The following is an 18,617-nucleotide window of genomic DNA, read 5'->3' as shown; positions in this document are numbered from 1 at the left end:
GCACAAATATCAGATAAGCACAAAACAAAGATAAAAATGCATGAGTGGAATATTATTAACAGATAAGGTGGAATTTAAAAGTACTGAATAGGACAAATAATTTAAGTGCACTAAAAAAGAATAAATAGAAATATTATATAATGATATAAAGTACATTGTGAAGAAAAGATACTCATAAACCTGTTTGCACCACATAACGTAGTAGAAAAGTAAATGAAGCAAATGCTACTAAAAATGCAAGATGAACTTGGCATAATAATATGTACATAATTAATTAAAATACAAATATAAAAAATTTTTTATAAGACTCTTTTCAAATTGGATAATGTATTGGACAAAAATAAGTAAGCACATAGTAGATAAAGATTTTTCATTATTCATAAAACATTTACGAAAATCAGTCATTCACTTGGGGCTACACACATACACATTAACAACCTTAAGAAAATTTGAAGAAATTATATAGATCACATTTTTTTATCACAAACTAAAAAAACGAAAAAAGAAAAAAGGAAATAAAAAGAAATGAGCCTAAAAAACTTAAACATATTCCTATATAAACCTTGAACTAAAGAAGAACTGAAAATCAAAATTATAAATTATTTAGAAGCAATAAAAAAATGAAACACATCATATCCAACCAATGGAGTGCACAGCACAGGTTTTAGGAAAATTTATGGCCTAACGTATGGTCATCATTTAGAGAAAAAAGGAAAAAAAGTCACTGTTCATTACAGAAACTGTAAAATTATGATTAAAAAGGCAAAATAAGCCAAAGAGAGGGACTTAACAGAGATAAAAGCCAAAAGTAATAAAATAGGAAAGAAAGGATAAAGATATCCACAAGTATTTTCCCCTTTAACAATTGATGATACACTTATAATCCTAATTAAAGGAGAAAACAAAAGTATGCAAGACCACAATAGGAAAGGATAGGACATATAACCACAAACAGAGGAGATTGAAAAAATGTTATATGTGATCCTATGGCAAAACTAAGAACCTAGAGGACATTAGTAATGTCCTAAAAAATATAAATTACCAAAATTAACTCAGGAAGAATTGGAAAAACCAAGTGGCTTTTACAAAACACTAGAATTTATAAGATGCTTTAAAAGGCTAACATTACCTGTAAGACAAATATACAATAAACAATGGCTTTTGTCAATACTCCCAATAACTTAAAAATGAGAAAATATTCCATTCACATTATGAGAAAGTCTATAAAATTTATCGGAATAAATCAAGAAAATTGTAATACTGAATGAATAGCATGAAACAAGATCTTTATAAATGGAAAGACATTTGGACATCTTGTTTTGATTACACTATACTCCTAGGTCTTACAAAGTGACTAATGCTTATAGATGTTCAGGAAATACTTACTGAATAATGAATGTAATTACATCCATAAAAATACTATCATATTTAAAGTACCTTTGCAAATTTTATAATTCAAGAGTGATTTTCCATCAAAGCTTTAATATTTTTGCTAGGGAAGTTGAACATTATTATATGTTTAGAAATAATGTTCTTTGTTCTGATTTCATTAACACATGTTTTATATATTGCAAGAATTCCTTTTTATTTACATTTGCCTGACACATCTTTGTCTCTCTTTTACTTTGTTTTTTTTTAACCTTAAATCCAACCATCATTTATTATAAAGGTGAACCCTGTTTTTCACGATAGACTTATCGGTAGGATTTCTGATAGCGAGTATGGGAATTCGGACCTCCAAACCTTTCGGATTCACGGCGAAGGGGATCAGCCACCAGCAAGGTCTGGTCATACTGGCTGAGGATGTCTTTGTTTTCTTTCTTGGAAGCCTCACCTACGTATTTCTGGTAACAGGCCACCAGGGTTTTGGAGATGGACTGGTAGACTGTGTAAATCTGGGCCACATGCCAACCACCCTTCATTCAAACTCCAGTGTCCACACCAGCAAATCGCTCCTTGCCCAGAAGCAAAACAGGTTCCAGTAACTTGTATTGCTACGCACACGGCCCAATCATTTCAAAGGACCACCGTTCACCTTGATGAGGCCATTGCTGCGTGTGCAGTGCACCACCGCCCCGTCGGTCTTGCGTTGGAAGACCTGCGAGACAAGGCCCTTGGACCACAGGGCTGCAGGCGAGGACGAGAGCTCCTCACTGCGCGGCGCCGCGACCACAAAAATACCTTTTCACTTTTATCTATCTGTTTTACTTTTTAAAAAGATGTATCTGATATAAATATCAACTGTGTAGTTGAATTTTATTCTTCATCCCAATCTGAAAATCACTGCCTACGATTAGGTGAGTTTTAACCATGTTATTTCTTGCCATAGTTGTATGCTTGGTTTTAGTTTTGTCATTTTGACATATGCTTTTTGTTTTTTAATGCTCTTTACTATTTCCTTTGTGTATGTTGAGAAATTATCTTCCTTTTTGCTTCATACTTCTTAGTAGTTTTCAATTCTACAAGTAAATGATTATATTTAAGTTTTCTAAATTATTCCTGAATTCATTCTTGCATATATGAAATCCAGGGATAAAATAATATCCCTTACTTTGTAAGGAATTTAGAAGCTTTTACTTTCTGCCACTTTACCTCATGACATTTGCTAATCTATGTAGAAATACTGACCTAGAATATTATTTCTGAATTACGTTTCACATCTCCTTAAGAGTCTTTTTTAAATAAAACTTTGTATTCAATTTTGTTATACTCAAGCAATTATTTAGATGGAACTCTCTATGTTTAACTTGAATAAGTATTTATCATTAGGCATTTCCCACCTGGACTTCCTTACATCTAAATTCTTACTTGGAGCTGTCTTAGAGTTAGCTATCTGGATTTCTGCTTGGCACAGTGTCCACCCACATTTCTCAAATTGATTCAGTGAGGAAATATAAAAGTTTCTTTTTGTTATCTTCCTGTTTAGTCCCATTTTTCTCAATCAGGGTAGAGCATTCACTGTGGTCACTCGCTGAATTTCTATCCAGTTCATTGCCTGAGTCTTGCAAATTGCTGACTAGCACTGCCACTTTCCAGTGCCTCTGAGATGTCCCATCTTCGTTGTGCATGAGTTTTTGGATATAGCAGTGGATGAAGAAGGGTAAAAGAGGAACTCTTAATTTTTCACTTTCTTAAGAGAGAAATCATCTCATTTAATCTGCACAACAACCCTGCAAAGTTGGCTGTAGAGGTTTACCGTTGGTAGTAGAGCTGTTTTACAGTTGAGGGAATAAGATACAGAGAGAGCAGGGGATTTTCTCAAGATCACTGAGCCAATAAATGGCACAACATGGGCTACCACAGGCCTCCAAAAAGAAATGCTTGTTTAATGAATGAATGAATGAATGAATGAGCAAAAGAACTACGGAATGAAATTGGTCTACGCTTGTTTTTAAAACCACCTTTTTCATTTTTGATCCTTAACTTTCTATAGAACACATAAGCTAAAAAAGTTTGAAGAGATAAAGCACAACAAGCAGAGTAAATTTAATTAAAAGTGGGATGCATTTAAGTAAAATATATTCTCCAAGTATGAAAGTTTATTGTTGGAAATTTGAAAGGCCATATCTTTGCTACAGAGCAGAAAGGTAATGGACTGTCTTGATGAAATGAAAATTCATCAGTTTTTCTGATTACCTCTTAACCACAGCTTTCAGTTACCACTTGGGTTTCCATTTGAGGCATTTCCACTGCACAGCGTAAGTCTCTTTAAGATGTAAAGGTAGAGCCAAGGCAAAGCTGGACAAATGCCATTGGTGCTCGTGGCCAGCTGGAAAGCATGAAAAGTAGAGAGGGTACAGACTTTCCACATTCTCTAAGCAGATCTGAAGAATTCAGCTTTGGCCCATTCTCACTGACCTTTCTCCAGAGTATTTTCTTTCAGGGGCTCTTCACATGGAAAATCTTGTTGTTTTTTTTTCCCTCCAAAGATAGCCAAATTCTTGAGAGGGAAAATAATTATCTGGTTGAAACATAAGAAGAGGGTCAAAGGCTTCTGGTAGCTTTGGCTGCTTCATTTTTACCCAATTTTGAAGCCTCATCTTAGGCTGTGTCTAGACATCCAAGGAGAGTTGGATACAGGTCTAAAACACTGAACTGAGCTGATTTACTGGAAGTCTCATAAATTCTGTGGATGCAGCTTCCAGTTTCTCACCACATGCTGTAGGCATATAGATAACCCACAGCAATTTGTACTGACTGCATTTTCTTTTGTTTAGTCTATTTCAGCTGCAATCATGCAGATATGAGCTTCTGAATGATTGCACTATGAAGTCAAGCTGAACTACAAGTTTCAGTTTTAAAAAAATAAAATCACTTCAACATTAAAAGTGGGCATGAGAAACTTTACCCCATAGGTAAGAAGCCTTTCAGTGTTATACCGAGGAGAATATGACCACATGATAAGCCCATGTTTTGATTATACGTATAACTTTCATTCACATGTCATAAGAACATCTTTGGACAAAAGGAACAAAATAGCAGTAGACTCATAGGCACTAAGTAGTGACTGATGGTTTACCATGGTGGAGGGGTTGGGGCAGGTAGGAGGGAGGGCAGAGGGATAAAGGGGCACAAAAATTCTCAATCATGAATAAATTGGTCACAGATAGTAGTACAGCATGGAGAATATAGCCAATGTTTCTGTAACATCTTTCTATGTTGACAAACAGTAACCATACTAGTGGGGCTGAGGATTTACCAATATGGGTAACTGTTGAACCACTGTGTTGTACATTTGAAACCAGTATAAGATTGTGTATCAATGATAAAAAAAAGAGTGGTTGTTAAAATGTGGAGTTTAACTGCTTCATCTATGACAGTTCCTCAATCATCTAAGACCAGATATTATGTGTCCCCATGTCTCTAGTCCCCAGGCCAACCTTTCTGCCAAGTTTTTCAAATGCTTCTCATATGAAGGTTTCTTCTCAAAGAGGTTTCAAATGTTTCCCATATGAAGCATGGCACCCTTCTTGCCCCCCTTTGAATTTGCTCTACTTTAAAGAGATTTTCTGAAAATGAGATGCTAGCAACTAATCACAAATCTCCAGCTGCAAAATTATCCAAATGCAAGGAAGAAGTTTGGCATAATTTTTGCCTGCCTTCTAGACAGTAAACTTTTACTAATGTAAATTTAGTAGTAGAATGTAGCAGAACATCTACATTCATGGTTAAGACCATGAACATCTGTTGAAACTCAGGCTGTATTATATTTCATTGGGTAAGGCAACCTCTCTGAATTTTAGTTTACTCATCTATAAAATGGAGATAATAACAGTATCTACCTTAGGCTTACTATGATAATAAAACAAGATTTTATGTGTGAAGAGCTTAACACAATGCCCAGGATCAGGTAAATACATAAATTAAATATACAAAATACAAGAATGATTATTATGCATTATTCTCACGACCTTTAGGTCCTTTGCACTTGACCTCCTATAAGCCAGACCTCTCCTGTTCTGAATGCATACAGACTTTTTAAAACATAAGAGTAAAACTGACATTTAGCATTATTACATTTCATCTGATTACTTTTGGCCCATTTTGCAGTTTGCTCAGATGTTCTGAATCCTGATTCTGGCAAATAATACATTCAAAATTCTTCCTGTTTTTCATTATCTGCATATTTATAATGACATAATATTCCCATGTCATGATCAGAGTCATTGGTAGTCAGTCATATCATAGACCTAAAACAAGCTTCAAAAGATCCCATAGCAGAGTTATGTGTCCCATTAACCAGTACTCATTGGATATCAACAGTAAGACTTAACACTTAATCACAAATCCATCATATAGGTGGTATTAAATTATGTCTCTCTATTTACTTCATGTGTATTCCAAATGACTACATGAAGGTGTAAGTGTATTGTATCTTCCCAAGTCTATTAAAAAATAAGAATCAGTTTGGTTGAACTTGTTTTTCAAGATTCAAAGCAAGTTCCTATTGACCACTGATTTTATTTCTAAATAATTATAAATATGAATTTTACAGTTAATCATTAACTTATATACTAGGGCATTGATAATAAACTCATCAATCACAATTTCCATTTTGTTTTCCTTTTTGAAATCTGGAAAACAACATCTACCATGGACTTTTACTGGTCCACTAATCCTAACACATCCCTACTTGTCCTCACCCTCCTCATGTCTTTACTTCCATGCACACACAGCTTAGCACTATAACTATTACCTTGCAAGCCTTCAACTCCCCTTCTTGTCTTTCTCCTCATCATTTTCCTTACCTAATAAAACCACAACTGAATTATTTTCTTACTCAGCTCCCACATCCATGTTGCTAAAGAATTCAAGAGAAAAACTACAGACCTGTACTGAGTGTTTTCAGTTCAAATCCCCAACTACAAATATCAAATGGGCACCTAACTTTCCCAGACATCCCTACTGTTATTCTGAATTATCACAGATCTGTAATAAAATATGCTTTCTCACTATACTATACCTTTGCCACTCACACATAGCTGATGATCTTGCTTCATATTTCACAGGAAAAACATATAATTTGATAAGAAGATCAAACCCTTACCTTATACACTGGGTCCCATTTTTTCTAGTGCCTTCATGAACTTCCTACAATTATTCCCTTTCTCTTCTATTTCAACAATTTCTTCCCTTCTACTACTGGATCATTCACAGGGCATACTAGCATGCCTTAAAAGCAACCATATTAACACACACACACACACACACAAACACACATGCACATACACACTTTCTTTTAATCCTTCTCCATCCCTCAAGAACTGCTCCATTTCTGTTTGCTTTTACAGCAAAACTTGAGTTATCTCAAATAATTTTCTCTATTCTCTCCCTTCCCATTCTTTCCTCAATCCACCCCAGTGAGATTTGTTATCCTTGCTGCTCTATAGATAAAGGTCCTATGAAGGTCATGTAATCTACATCTTTCCACAGCAAATGCTCAATTCCCCATGTTCATGTTTCTTAGCTTCACTGCAGCATTCGACATTGTTGATCATTCCCTCTGTCTTCAGTTATCTTCTCAAGACTTCTGTGATATCACATTCTCCTGATTTCCAAACTTCCACCTCACTCAGTACAACTTCTTAATCCCTTCTGCTGTACCCTCTTCCTTTGTTAGACTTTTAAATTCTGAAGTGCCCCAAGCTCCTTCAATAGTCTACTTCCCTCTATCTGCACGTTCTCTTTGGTGATCTTTCCTGTCTGGTGGCCTTAAATCCATTTAAATGCAGATAACTCCAAATCTCTGCACTGAACTACAGACTCCCATATCCAAGCCACCATCTTCTCTCATCTGGATGATTGTTAGAGTTTCCTAACATCTTGTTGCCTTTCTTGCTCTACTCTTCACACAGAAGCCACAGTGATTGTAGACTTACTATATCACTACCTTGTTTAAAATCCTCCAATGACTTCTTACTGTGAGTAGGAAAAAATCCAAACTTCTTGCCATGACTGCTTTACCTTTCCAACCTCATTTCCCCTTGTTTATACTCCTCCAGCTGCAACATAAATTCACTGATGAAGTTTTGAATGTTCATCAGTGTATCTCCAGCATTTACATTACATAATAGGCACTCAAAAATATTTCTTGGCTGACTGATTACACTTTAGTCTTCTCAGCATCCAAAATTTTTCAATGACTATTGACAATGAACCAATAATACCAAGATGGTAAATTATCATAAATTGAGAATCAAACCTGTGATTTTAATAATATAAATTTAATAAGGTAGGACTATGAATGTTTATATCTTACACAGAATATTCCTGATTTCATTCATTCTACAATAAAAAAAGAAGTACAATAAAACTAGAAATTATGATAAAAATTTAACAGAACCCTCCCCACAAACTACTTAAAATAAGTAAAACTTCCCCTCAAAAATGTGGCAAATAGCAACTCAAAATTATAATTATATACTATTTACTAAATGGACAAAATAGTATTACATACCAGATTAAAATTTCATATGGTATTGACATAAAACCAGATGCACAGATCAATGGAACAGAATAGAGAGCCCAGAAATAAACCCATATGTATATAGTGAATTAACTTACGACAAAGGAACCAAGAATATACACTGGACAACCATATGGAAAAAAATGAACTGGGCCATTATCTTGTACCATACACAAAAATTAACTAAAAGTAGATTAAACACTTAAGTCTAAGCCCTCAAACCATAAAATTACTAAAAAAAAAACATGGGTGATAAGCAACCTGATTTTGGTCTTGGTTTTTGGATTTGACAACAAAGCAAAGGGAACAAAACTACATCAAACTAAAAAGATTTGCAAAGCAAAAGAAACCACCAAGAAAATAAAAAGGCAAACTACTGAGTGGGAGAAAATACTTGCAAATTGTATATCTAATAAGGGGTTAATATGCAAAATACATAAAGAACTCCAATAGCAAAAAACAAACAATCAGATTTAAAAACTGGGTGAAAGATCTGAAGACATTTTTCCAAATAAGACATACTGATGGCCAACAGATACATAAGAAGGTGTTCAACATTGCTAATTATCAGAGAAATGCAAATCAAAACCACTGAAATAGCAGCTCACACATGTTGGATTGGCTGAAAGACAAGAAATAGATGTTGGTGAGGATGTGGAGAATAGGGAATTCTTGTGCACTGTTTGTGGGAATATAAATTGGTGCAGCCATTATGGAAAACACTATGGAGGTTCTTCAAAAAATTAAAAATATTTAACTATCAGATGATCCAGCCAACCTACTTCTGGATATTCATCTGAAGTAAACAAAGGCATTAATTTGAAAAGACCTACACACCCCCATGTTCACTGCAGCACTGTTTATAATAATCAAGACATAGAAGCAACCTAACTGTCCACTGAGGGACGAATGGATAAGGAAAATAGGAGATATCTATCTAATCTATAATGGAATATTATTCAGCCACTAAAAAGAAAGTCTGCCATTTACAACAACATGATGGGCCTTGAAGGCTTTATGCTAATGGATGGAGACCTTGAGAGCATTATGCTAAGCAAACTAAGTTACACAGAGAAAGACAAATATTGTTTGATCTTACTTGCATGTGGAATCTAACAACAGACAAACAAACAAGCAAACAACAACCAAAAAATGAGCTCATAGATACAAAGAATAGATTGGTGGTTGTCAGTGGTAGGGGAGATGAAATGGGTGAAGGGGGTCAAAAGGTATAAACTTCCAGTTATAAAGTTAACAAATCACAGGGATGTAATGCACAGCATGGTGACTATAGTTAGGAATACTGTATTACATATTTGAAATTTGTTAAGGGTAAATCTCAAAAGTTCTCATCACAAAAAAAAAAAAACATTCTTGTAACTAGCATGGTGATGACATTAACTAGATTGTGATCATTTTGCAATATATACAAATATTGAGTCATAATGTATACCTGAAACTAATACAATGTTATATGCCAATTACACCTAAAAAATAAAATAAAATCTAGCCACCACCACCAAGTAGGGATTTTCCTAAGAGATTTCTCTATGAGGACTACGATCAAGATACCACCTGCATTCAGTGTCATGTATACACTGGCCATTCACAAATCCCAGACTCTCCTCCAGGTTACAGCTGTATCCTGGTTATTTCCACTTTCAAAATATTGATTATCTTTTAAATCTTCCTTTCCCCCATTTCCTCATATTGGTAAATGGTAGCTCCTTCCACCTAGGTGCTTGTGCTAGATACTTAGGTGTCATTCTTGACTTCTCTTTCTCCCCTACTTCATTTCCTATCAGGCAATTCTGTCAATGCTGCCCCCTGATAAACCTCTATTCCACCTCTATTGTCTCCAGTCTAGTCCAGGACATTGGTACCTTCACCTCTGTCGATTCAAAACCTCCTAACCTTTGCACATGTTCCACTCCTACTCTCCATTCTGCAGCCAAACTCAATCCCTTCACTGGCTTGGCACTACATTAGGATAAAGACCAACAATCTTAATGTGGCCCTATGGGATAGCAAATGACCTGGACTTGACTCTTCTCACTAGGTTCCAGTTATCAGTTACATGAACACACAAAACTTCTTCCTGCCTCAGGGTCTTGGTATATGCTATTCATTCAGCCTGGAACAATCTTCCCTTCTCCCTTCACCTAGTCTATTTCTACATATTCTTCTAGTGTTAGCGTTAACCATCACTGAATTCCCAAAATGGATAGGCCACTCTATTACAAATTCTTACAGAGTTGTAATTAACAGTTGTAGTTAAGTAATTATTATGTGCTATCATCTCCCTCACTGTACTATAAAGTTCCATGAGAGTGAAGAACAACATGTTTCTCTTGTTCACAGAACCTAAGTACAGAGCCCAACACATAGAATGTACTCAGTAAATAATTGTGAATGAATGAATGCAAGACTAAAATGATCACCAGTGACTGATTAACTTAGTGCCCTTTGTTTTCTTAGAATATTTTTCCTTGTCTTCCAGTATCACCCTCAAAGATCAATGTAAGTTTTAAATAGAAGGCTGGCTGTGGCTTTTTGACTACAAAGTAGTATGATTTGTTGCCAAAGGGACAAGTTTCTTTCACCTCACTTGATTTGATATTTAATCTGTGATATTTCTTTTTCTTGACATAGTACAGTGCAAATAAATACAAATATTAAATTAAAAAGTTAATTTTTAGAAAAATATTTTAAAATATATGAGCATTGCCAAACACATTTACTGTAAGTGCAGCTGCAGAATCACCTGAGTCACCACCAGTCCCGACTCTCTCTGGCTGTCAGTGACCGTAATACCAGGTCCCTGTCAGTGTTAATCACAGTCATGATGAAAGAGCTGAAAGTGTGAGTTTCAGTTATAACTGTGGGTCTTATTTATGATGAAAAAGATCATAAGGCAGATTACCATTTAAATGGTGGAAATTCTTACAATATAAAATATTCTTCATCACAAGCAATGCTAAGATAATCTGATGTCACATAAATTAAGAAGATTAATCTAAATAAAAATAGAAGAGTTTAGAGTGATTCATTAGCGGGAACCTGATCTGGCTTCTTCACAGGCCTTTGGCTCCTGGCATGTTGCCCCTTTTCCCCAGACTTCATTGTTTCCTCCCCCAAAGAGGAGGAGAACCAAGTGATTTGATTGGTGTGTTATACAAGAGAAATTGGGCAACTTGTGCCTGCAGGATGCACACACATTTCTCCCATTCCAAGCTGCTCTGGCGAGCCCTGCTCTGTGGGAGAGGCGGGGGCTGCTCAGCTGTGTCATGGTTACTGGGGACTGAGTATTAGCAAGACATTTGGTCACAGATCTAGATCTGTTTGTTTCATCCTTATCTATTTGTTTCCTGTGCTTCTAAAAACAGCAGTAACAAATTTTAACTAGACAGAGGGAGAAAAGGGTGTGACTTATTGGCCCCCTAAAACTCCCACAGTGAGAGGTGGCTTTGAAGACAGAGTAATGGCTTTGGTTTCAGATGGGTTAAACAAGAAGTGACAGAGGTCTTCTGAGTGAAAATGCCCACTGGGCAGCTGGAGATGAGGGCTGATGTCTCAGGATAATAAACAATAACCATACTACATGTGGCTGTGACACTGGGTACCATGTGAATTTGTTTATTTTATTTCAATATGACTTATTAGCTTTGTTAAGTATTTTCCCATAGGAGGACAAGCCTAACAGCCACAGGTCATGGGTCTACATGGGCATAACCAATAGCAGGGATATTAGCCAATATTACAATATAATTTTTTAAAATTGTTTTTGCAATCCAACTTCATTTAGCCCAAAACAATAGAATGGAATGAAAGACAACTGGTGAAGAAAACAGAGAGAGAACCACAATTATTCTCCATCATCTCATTTATTAGGTCATAAAAGATAGTGGTAACGATCTGCTTAAGCTTAGCATTTCTAAAATCTCAGGACTACAGAGTGGTCATCAGGCCCTCCATGCCGCGCCTTATCATGGGCTAGGGAAAAAATACTGCCCAGCCTCACTCCTGTCAGTGTTATTTGAGACTCACCTTAAGTAGGGTCTTTCATGTGAGTTAATTTCTAAGAAGTATTGTATACATTAAAAGGAAAACTCTTTTAAAAAATTTTGCAAATAATAAGATTTATGATTGAGGAACTATCAATATATGAGAAGCAACATTAAATCCCAGAAGGCACAGTATTGAACAAGAATAATAAAACAATGATTATGGGATAATATGGAGTATGAATTTGTGTTAGCTCCAACCACCCAGAGAGAGAGTTTGATGAAAAATCTTAGAGCCTGTGATTGGGGTGAGGATATCTGTGTAAGTTTATCGGTATTGGGATATTGTTTAAAAGAAAGAGTAGAGGAAAATTTTAAAAGGAGAGGGACTGGCATGATTGTGATATCAACGGTTTCATGCAAGGATCTTGACAAAATTAGCATTTCAGACTATTTTAAAATTATTACCTGTAGATACTATTATTAATATTATTTTAATCATGTCAAGTTATATCAAAGTCAGTTCCTTAAACTCATTTTGGAAAATTTTGTGTGCATCCTTAGCATATGGTAAAATAGGTTTTTATGTGGCTGTTCTGTCTGAGGCACAGAGATGTCCTGGGTGCATGGGGGAAGTGCAGGCAGCTTTGTGAAGAGGGCTGCCTGAGATGGGCTCTGGCCCCCTGGGCCCAGCCCACCTCCATTCTTGTTGTGGCACTTCACTGAGAACAGGATTGGGTAAGCACCATGCAACTAGATTTACAAAACCGTTTAAAGTCCCAAATCCATTCATGTGCATCCATCTCCTTGTTGCAAGGTTTGTAAAAGCCTGGTCTGCAGGATGCTGGGCTACTCAAGGACTTGTTTGGGGAAGCCATTTTAGGGGCACTCACAGTTTTCAGCAAAATGGATATAATGGACTCTGCAAAGAAAATAAATCAGATTGAAAAAAAAGCACTTCAGTGGCAACCTATGTCTTTGCATAAAAGAGTGATATTTAAGCAGAAGGTGATGATGATTATCATCATGGATATCCATGGCCGGGGTCCCATGGCACACACACCCTTTCATCCTTCAGGCCTTTTCATGCACTGATGACTCTGTCCCCTGCTTCTTCAACACCAGGAGAACTCCTGCTCATCTTTACAGCCTTGACCCAAATACCCCCTTCCCTGAGTCTTCTCCAGGTAGCAATAATAAGGAATGCATGAGCCATTCCCTTCCTCTGAGCTCCCTTAATGACATGTATACATCCTTGGAGTTGAACTACCTTCTCTTTATGAAATGTGTTACTCCAAGAGGTGGTAAAAATATAAAAAATCTCAACTGACTTAATAATATCATGGGTGAAAGATCCCTAATGGAGTAATAAAAATAATAGAAATTTTGAAATACATCTTTAACCTCTGAGTTTCTATTAAGGAAAAATTCCTCACCAAGTGTCTCCATAAAGGATAATAGAAGGATGGATGAACTATGTATCTGGTTACATGACATGTCATTCTGTGTAATGGTTCTTGTGGTATTCATTTATTGATTTATTTGCTTAAAAAACACTTGTTGAAAAGCCATATGCCATATACTGTGCTAGGCCCTGAGGGACACATGGTGATGAAGACAGATAAGACACTTATATTCTGTACTATGTACAAAAACTGATGGTGAACGGAATGCTCAGACAGTAACAATCATTCATTTAAACTTCACTGTCAAGGTATCAAGTAAATCCCAATATCCAGATCACATTTCCCTCTTGTCCCTAAGTAACAAAACAAAGAACAGACATCTGTTTTATTCCAGTAAGTTTCATTTTAACAATTACTCAAAAGGCTGAAAAATAATTCATAAACCAGATAAAGGAAATCTTTGCAAAGAACTAAGTGGTTTTTAAAAATTGCTCTTTAAAAATATACACTACAAAGGAGTTTTTGACCAGACAGCTGTTTCAAAGAACAATGATTTCATGTTTCAAGTCTAACTTTAAAATTGAGATGTTTTTGCCTTCCAGGAAAACTCAGTGGCTATGGAGATTATTTCACTTCTCTTTCTTCCAAATTTTACTGGATTTAATTTTAAGGGGGGAAAAAAAGATATAAAAGAGAAAATTGCATGCAACACAGAACAAAACCTATTGCAAAACAAGGAATTGCACATTTGTAACCACAAGGAAAACACAAAGGCAACTCCAAATCTCCTTTTAGCTGAGGAAGGAGACAACATTGCCCTTTCCTAGTGAAATTTACCTCTTTCCTTACTATACTTAGAAAATGACCCCATAAATCTCATTAAAGTCAAGCTTAACTTGGTTCTCTATAGGAATAGGAAGGAATCCCTCAAATGGCTTTAGGAAGTAGTAGTGGAGATCGCTTACAAAGAATATAAGCGATTGCTGCCTTGTACTCATCACTGGTTAAGCCCCACCAATCACTGTGCCCGGAGCTGGAATCCAGCTAAAGCAATGGGGTCATCCAGGAGGGGGCTGGAGAGTGCCTCCGCAGTGACTAATGAAGACACAGATGAGATTGATGAGGTTAAAGGCAGGGGAAGATGTTTTCAAGGTGACACTAGCATGCAAAATGCAGTTTGCAGCAACATGAAGCCCCTTGTATTTTAGCCCATTCCTTAGTGGCAGTGACGTTCCTCCATTGCTACTGAGGAAAGCACGGAGAGGAAACTGACAGTGTAGCACAGAAACACAAGGAAGAATTTTCTGATAATTCAAATGAACAGCTGATAATCAGGTCTCTCCCAGCCAGCAAGGGGCTAAGGTGGCAGGTACCTGCGAAGGAAGAAGCTCTGGAGCAAACAGGTGCAGGTTGGTGCCATGTGTCTGGAGCCCTGTGGACATAAAGACAGGTCTGACCCAAAGGTGAAGCCTGATTCCTGAGACAGCACCACAGCTAGCTAGGTGCTGGAGTTGAAGGATTGTGCTTTTCTTCTCCCTCTATGTGAGGGACACATGGGGCTTTCCACTGGGGGTGCAAGTTACCATATGAGACTGATGAACTGTTTCTGAATATAAGGAATCTGAGATGATCTCCAAGTAGAGTTAAGCCTATAGCATCCCAGTAGTCTAACAAAAGATGCTTCCAGATAAGGCCAGAGTGGCTTTTAACTATGTGGATTCGGTGAGCAGTTACCTCCTGCTCTGAATACCCTTATCCTCTATCAAAACTCTCACCAACCACTTATGTTTCTGGTAGTTTTCTTTGAGCCTTGAGAGCTTAAGGTTTCTACAATCTTCAGCAGGATGTGACTAAAAGAGCATAGACTTTGGAATCTAAAATTCAAACTCTGGAACTTGTGAATTATTTGTTACTTAGTTCTGTGGTTTTGGGCCCAATTATTCAAATTCTCAGAATCTTGATTTCCTTGTTGATAACTGAGGATAGTGCTATCTAAGAATATGTGAGGATTTAGAATAATGATGTAAAGCATTTATAGGGTGCCTGGCAGTAATTACTATTAAAATGCAAATGTTCCTGGAGAAAGTTATTAGCTCACAAGGCAATTTCCAAATGATATAACCAACTGAGAAAAGAAGACTAAAGAAGGAGGTAGAATGAGCAGTGGGGATGAGCGATGGATGGACAAGATCAATCACAAACTCCAGCTCCTTCGTAGCTCTGCCCTGAGCTTGGAAAGTACAATGGAATAAACAGTCAGGGGAGCAAGCATATTAGATTTTCATCTTGAGAATATATTTTAGATACAGTCTTGCCTAGAGGTGAAATATGATATGTCTCAGGCCCTTTCAATCCCAACATTAAATCATTCTAAAATTTCAGAGCAAAGAAATGGGATAATCAAAAAGTACATTATATCTTCAAAGTATCACTGAAGAAGAAACAAGTACAATACTGCCAAACAAAGAAGCTAATGTTGAAGAACTGAGCTGTAAATTACAGTTAGGTCTGCAAACCAGCAAATTAAGCTTGTTAATATACTTTAAAAATGAATAATTACTGCATATATTAAGTACAATAGCTTTTCACAAAGTAATTTACAGTGCTGAGCAATATGCGTCAACAGTGTGGGCTCTACCCCACTTTGGGGGCCAAAGAGCTGACTCGGGATATGCCTGTCGCCTTCTAGCTCAGAGTGTTTTAAGCATGCTTACCTTGAAATGGGTATATCAGCTCACAGGTTACCTCTACCATGGGTGATGTCTATTTGGTGTACCATTTTTCTGCGTAACTCTCCCTTCAGGATTGACACTGTGATGATTAATTTGTGGACCATGGAGAAAAGAAGCCACTTTCAAGTGGATGGCTCATCTGGAATCTGTCATGTCCACTATCTCTTGGAACATGCCAACAGCCTCCCAGGCTCCTGTCTGTATATGTCACCCACCTTTCAGACCACACTGTGATTCACTAGAGATAATTCCTCTCCATACACCTGTCAGCAACCTTCTAAAAATCTGGAAGAGTTCCTTGTTCCCTAGTTTCAAAACTTTTTCAGATCAGCTTCAAAACTTCTATAATTTAATTCTGCTAACACATTCTCTCTCTCCTCATTACATACACAGAAAAGTTTTATCATATTCAGTTTTCATAACTCTGGTTATAGATCATTTCTTTTCATCAAAGCAAAACCTGCTGTTCCCTGAACACAATTTCCAGCTGCGGCCATGACTTCCCATGTTACCATCTCTGCAGGTGGAATCCTGCTTCCATCTAGTTCATTTGCCTCATTTACAACAATATTTCAGGATAACTTAATCTATGCTTAGCTTAAACTAGTCCTCTCATCTTCACATTGTATGTGTATAAAACTTGGATATTGTTCATTTTCATAATTTTGAGTTTTAGTACCTCTCCTAATAAGATTTTAATGAATGTTTTTCTTGTTCCCTCTGAATATTAAACTGGAATCTCTTTTGGATGGCTTCTTAAATATTTAACAAAAAAAGTAAAATATGTAAAAACAAATTGTAAATTATAAAGTTCTATATTATTCAGTATCATTTAATATCCTCACAGAACATGCAGTTACCATTAAATAAATGTTGACTAAAGCTTCAGCCTAAGGAAAACAAATCCAGCAAGCAGCAATCTGAAGGATATGAGTAAGCAATGAAATTTGCATACTCACTCATTCCTGAATAACCAGGCACTGTTCTGGGCACTGAGGATATAGCAGTGAATAAATGAGACTAAATTCTTGCCTACACAGGACTTATACTCAAATGCAGAAGAGAGAAAAACAAACAAGAAGTGAATTAAAGTATCAAAAAGCAGTATTTTGTGAACAAAATCAAACAGAAAAAGGGGACAGAATGATATAAGTGCCTCCTTGAGAGAGTAATCAGAAAATGAGGTGTGGCATTTGAGAGGAGACATGAATTGAAGAAGGGGCCATGAGTCATGAGAATTTCTGGAGGAAGGATATTCCTGGCAAATGCAAAGGCCCTCAGACGGGAACAAGCTCAACATATTCAGGAACTGGTAAGGAGGCCAACATCACTGGAGCAGGATGAGCAATGGAGAGTAGTCTGAAGTGAGTTCAGAGGACTGGAAGCCAGATGATGGAAGGTCTCATAGGCCACAACAGTAAGTTTGGACTTTTTTCCTGAGCATGATGGAAAGACACTGAAGGAATTTAAGCAGAGGTGTGTAATAGGATCTGATTCACTTCTTTTGATATAGCTCTCTGGTTTCAGTGTGAAGATCACGCCAACTGTAGTATGGTAAGGGCAGAAAGAGACCAGGTAGGAGATGGCTGCAGTCCAGGCAAGAGATGACTAGGCCAGGAAGGCAGAGGCAGTAAGAAGAGGTCCAATTCTTCTCCAAGGAAGAGCCATCATATTTTTCAGAAGAACTGGTTATAGAAAATGAGGGAAAGAGAGGAATCATGGGTTACCCTGAAGTTTCTGGCTGAGCAAGTGGAAGACTGGAGGAGGAGCTTGTCTGGGTGGGGATATTCAGAGTTCTGTTCTAATCTGGTGTCCGTAGCTAGGAAATTGGATACAAGCTTGAAGCCCAGGAGAAAGGGTGGAGTTTGATGTGTACATTTAGTATCCTCAGCATTATAATGGAACAAGGCATCTTAATATGTTTGCATGGTAACACTGATGACAGATGCGTTCACGATCTCACTAAAGATGGAGACTGATTTGACAACAGCTATGTAAATGGATCAAGGTCATGAGTTTGCTAATGGTTTTGTACTGATTGGGAAATTATTTGAGTGCAAATACCCACACACTATGTTGTGCATACTTAGAGACATAAAAGACCCTGCTTTGGATGTTAGACTAGGTCTACTATCCAATGTTAAGTCAATTAGATATTTATTAAGTTTGTGTATTTCAAATGAATAAACTTTTACTATAAATATTAGTGTATTAAAAGGAATTAAAATGCCCAAATGATTTTTCAATCTAGCATAAAATTGTAATTCTCAAGCTTTCTCATAAATGCATTGTACCCTCCAAAGGTGCTAAAGCATTGATCCTTTTCTTAACACACACACTTATTCATTTCCTACACTGAAAGGAGAAAAATGACGTACAGTCTGGCGGGATTATGTTTATAAAACCAGATTGCTAGTGAAAATAAGCAAAGCAGATTTCAGCAGCAAGAAAGCTGGCCTACCTCCACGGGTTAAGCACAAGGAGGCTGATCTCATTATGCAGGCAGAGC

The 18,617-nt window shown here is 36.8% G+C and overlaps 1 protein-coding gene and 1 pseudogene across 4 annotated transcripts in view; both read right to left on the bottom strand.

Moving 5' to 3' along the window:
- Positions 1 to 18,617, bottom strand: part of DNM3 (dynamin 3) — a 546,077-nt gene that overhangs the window by 109,913 nt on the left and 417,547 nt on the right. The gene's annotated exons all lie outside the window — the stretch shown is intronic.
- Positions 1,603 to 3,811, bottom strand: LOC108396556 (small ribosomal subunit protein uS9-like; annotated as a pseudogene).

The sequence above is a fragment of the Manis javanica genome, chromosome 11, assembly GCF_040802235.1.
Source record: "Manis javanica isolate MJ-LG chromosome 11, MJ_LKY, whole genome shotgun sequence".
Lineage (NCBI taxonomy): Eukaryota > Metazoa > Chordata > Mammalia > Pholidota > Manidae > Manis > Manis javanica.
Note: the sequence above shows the minus strand (reverse complement) of the source record. Positions and strands in the feature narration are given on the sequence as shown.